Source organism: Hordeum vulgare, chromosome 1H (genome assembly GCF_904849725.1).
Source record: "Hordeum vulgare subsp. vulgare chromosome 1H, MorexV3_pseudomolecules_assembly, whole genome shotgun sequence".
Taxonomy (NCBI): domain Eukaryota; kingdom Viridiplantae; phylum Streptophyta; class Magnoliopsida; order Poales; family Poaceae; genus Hordeum; species Hordeum vulgare.
Window position 1 is genome coordinate 348,770,183 of NC_058518.1, and position 3,936 is coordinate 348,774,118.

The following is a 3,936-nucleotide window of genomic DNA, read 5'->3' on the forward strand; positions in this document are numbered from 1 at the left end:
AACTAATATTCTGGTGTGTTCAAAATATTTTTATAAACTATGTTGGAGATGAAATAAAAAAAAAAGCAAATCAAAATAGTTAGCAATATCAAAAAACAAAACAGAAAGAAAAGAGAAAGAAAAGAGGAAAACCTTACCTGTCGCCTGAGGAGGCCCAGCCAACCAAGGGCAGGGTCGTCTTCTTCCTCTGCCTTCTGGCAAAGGGGAGATCGACCATGGCGGCCCCCTCCACCTCCTGCTTCGCCGTGGTGACTTCCAGTGCCCCCCAGGACAGCGCGACAGCGGGGATATCCACCCCGAGCCCGTCTCGATCCGTTCCCCAGCTCTAGTTTCCCCCTCCTCTCGGCTCCTCCCTAATTCTGCCGCCATTGCCAAGAGCTCGAGCTCGAGCCGCCGCGCCTCTAGCCACAGGACCTCCCTTCCGAGTAGTCCAGTAGCTTCGCCTCATCGAGCTAGTTCTATCTGCAAAGGCTGAAGCCTCCCCGAGCTCTACAACGTCCCCAACGCCATCGTCTTCAACCTTCAGTCGCCGGCAAATCGACGGTGAAACACCGGCTACAACCCCTCCCCGAGCAGTCTGAGCCTAGCTTCACCTCCACCGTGAGCCTGCGATCATTTCCCCTCTCCTTCCCCTCGGATCCGTGCCCCTAGCCACTGGACCATCGAACCCGTACTCCGGCAGCCGCCCCGGCACGTCGCCGGCTTGCTTCGGCCACCTATAGCCCTCCCTGAGGCCAGCGCTGGATGAGGTCGAGCCTGGGGATCATCCGAGTGCTCCCGGCATCCTTTTCCGAGCACCACAACACGCTATAGCGTGTCTCCGGCGAGGTTATGCCGCGGATCTGGTCGCCGCCGGCCAGGCTCCGATGGAGAACGACGTGGCCAACTTAATCGAGTAGTTTAAACCCTAATCGCTCACTGCCAATGGGCCCAAGGCCAAGTCAAACCAACTTAGGGCTGGTCAGCGCGGCATTAGCCCCTGAGACGCTGACCAGTGGGTCCCCCCTGTCAGGTTTGACCTGATCAGGTCAGTTGACCTGCTGACGCCATGATGATGCAGTTATGACGCAATAAGTGAATTTCTGATTTAAAAGAATTCCAGAAAAATGCGAAAACTTCTAAAAATCATAGAAGTTAATCTGTAACTCCAATGAAAATAATTTATATATGAAAAAGTTTCAGAAAAATTCAAGGAATCTGAATATGTCATTTTAAAACATGTTTGAAAATGTTACTGAACCCAAACATATGGATTAATGAATAAACTAACCTTCATAAATACTTTGGAGATGGAATTTGAAAAATATTTAAATTTCACTACAAATGATATGATCAAACAATGTTCAAATCACAAACCAGCAACCTAACATGTTTTTCCATGCATGTTAAAAGCAAGTGATCTGAGCATCAGGTCGAATCAATTAAAATGGTATTTGAGAATACCTCGTTTGAAGTGATATTTGAATTTGATTCAAATCAACTTCAAACCTAATAAATGTTAGCTATAATAGTATACCACTTTGCATCTTCATGCCATGCTCATGCATCATCTTGTTGCATATGTTTGTTATTGATTGTTGTCATTCCTTTCGGTAGGCTCCACTCCCCCGGATTCCACCGAATATCCGTCTGACGGATATCGTCCCTCCTCTGAGCAACAAGGCAAGCAACCATTTTGATCATCCCGATAAATCCCATGTTCTTGCTCCTGCACTTACTTATTGCATTAGGATCAAATGCTTCAAATTCTTTTGCCACGTTAGTTGAACCCACTTCCTTTGCATGACCTATCCTTGTCATAGTAAATAGCTGAAGCTTGCAACCTAGCATACCTGGTAGTTGCTTGAGCCATGATGTGCCTTATCCTGCTATGCATGTTATGCTTAGAGTTGTGTATGGTCTGTCATCTGGGAGATGAACAGAATTGTGAGAATGTGTTCGGTAAGCAAAGGTTGTGTGTTGAACCTGATTTGGTAAAGGTACCGGTTAAAGGCTATGTAGGAGTACATGGCAGGTTGTTTCATTGCAACCGTCCTTAGGAACTGAGTTCCCTGTATGTAATCCAAGACGAGATACTACCACATGCTGGGCCCTGAAATATGACCCCGCTCGACTTATTAATCGCTTAGTACTCGGTCCAGGAGTTGCAAGTAGTTTCTGGTGTTTATAGTCATGCTGGAGGCCGTGCATAGCGCTGACATGAGAGGTGGGCTGTGATGCGGTAGGAAGTGGCACGGTGTACCAAGTGGCACCCGGATGGTGGGCTTGGGAACCCTGTGCACATCGTTTGGGGCCATGGCGGAAACCTCTGCCGGACTTCCGTGCGGGTTACTCTCAGATAGGCGATAAACTTGGACTAGGTACTAGTGTGGTTAACGGTCGTGGCCGACTCCCTCGCTAGGCTTCCGCTTGAAGGTTGCCGAGGTGCATGACGTGCACATGGCGATAAGTGGCGAGAGCGTGTGTGACGAAGTACACCCCCGCAGGATTATGATCTATTCGAATAGCTGCGTCCGTGGATATGGACTACTTGGAGACATATGTTGTTCATAGATAACTTAAATGGCTACTCATAAAATTGTCAAGATAAGCGTGAGTGTCGTGGACGGCATTTCCGTATGAAGACGGAATGACTCCACGATGGAGTATTGTTGTGGTGTTAGTGGACTCGTGTGCGAGAAATCAAGTTGTCAAAATTATTTAAAAATGCAAGTTGTCTAGCCACGAGTCAAATGCTGGCTTTCCGCATGAAACCCCACAATACCTTATTGATACATTGCATGAGTAGATAGTTATCCTATAGTCTTGCTGAGTACCTCCGTACTCATGTTTGCTTAATAAATGTTGCAGAGGTTGCTAATGACCCCAATGGAGGGTTCTTCATAGACATCGACGACGACGAGTAGCTGGTGTCCCAGCTACGATCTGGCCCTAGGTTGGGTCTGTAGTATAGTCAGGCCATGTGCCTTCTAGTTTCACCTGTCTATACTCAGACAGTTTTAAACACTTCCGCTGGCTTGTAACTGAATGACTGCTATTATGGGTCGTGAGACCCTTACTATGTAATATTATGTGTGTGTGGCTCTTCTGAGCCTCTTAAATAAAGCTTGTATGTTTATGGTTATGTTGTGATGCCATCGATGTATCTATACATATCGGTCATGCCATGCGTACGTGTGTCGTACTTGATATGTATGGGGTTCGATTACCTAGCCGTAAGCTTTAGTAGCACTCCTTATAGGGAAATGCCCCTTTGTGGTCCAACGAGCCATGGTAGCTCGCTACTGCTCCGGACACATTGGTTGACCGACGTGTATCCTTCTTAGCTGTTGTGTCTGTCCCCTTTGGGGAAATGTCACGCGATGTAATGGAGTCCTTGTAGCTTGCTACGACTCGTCTACATTCGCTGGTGACCGACACCTGCTTTGTTGGGTCATGTATGCCTGTCCTTGTGCGGTACTGCCACTTTGGTTTATGGCTAGACTTGTTGATCCGGGTTCTTTGACATTGGAATGCTAGCGACACAATTGCATACGTGAGTCAAAAGGCGCAAACGGTCCCGGCTAAGGTAAGGCTGCAGCCGTGGGGTTAACCGTGCGTGAGACAGCAAAGGGATGCGATGTGTTACAGGCTGGATTCCTATGGCTTAGGATCGGGGTCCCGACAAGCCCCAACCTAACATCATGCATTTGTTGGAAGATTGTCCTATAAGCAACTACTTGAATTCCCACCTAAGAATTCCCGAAATTTCTGGTCATGCAATCTCGTACACGAATACAAGGAGTAATATGTCACACAACTCCTATACTAACCCGTCCAGTGTATCACATCCATCAACACATAACCAGAATCTCGGACCTTCATCTACTACAGACCCTCGTGATCACAATGATACAAAGTATGGCAGTACTCCCGAAAAATCTGCACCAGTACTGG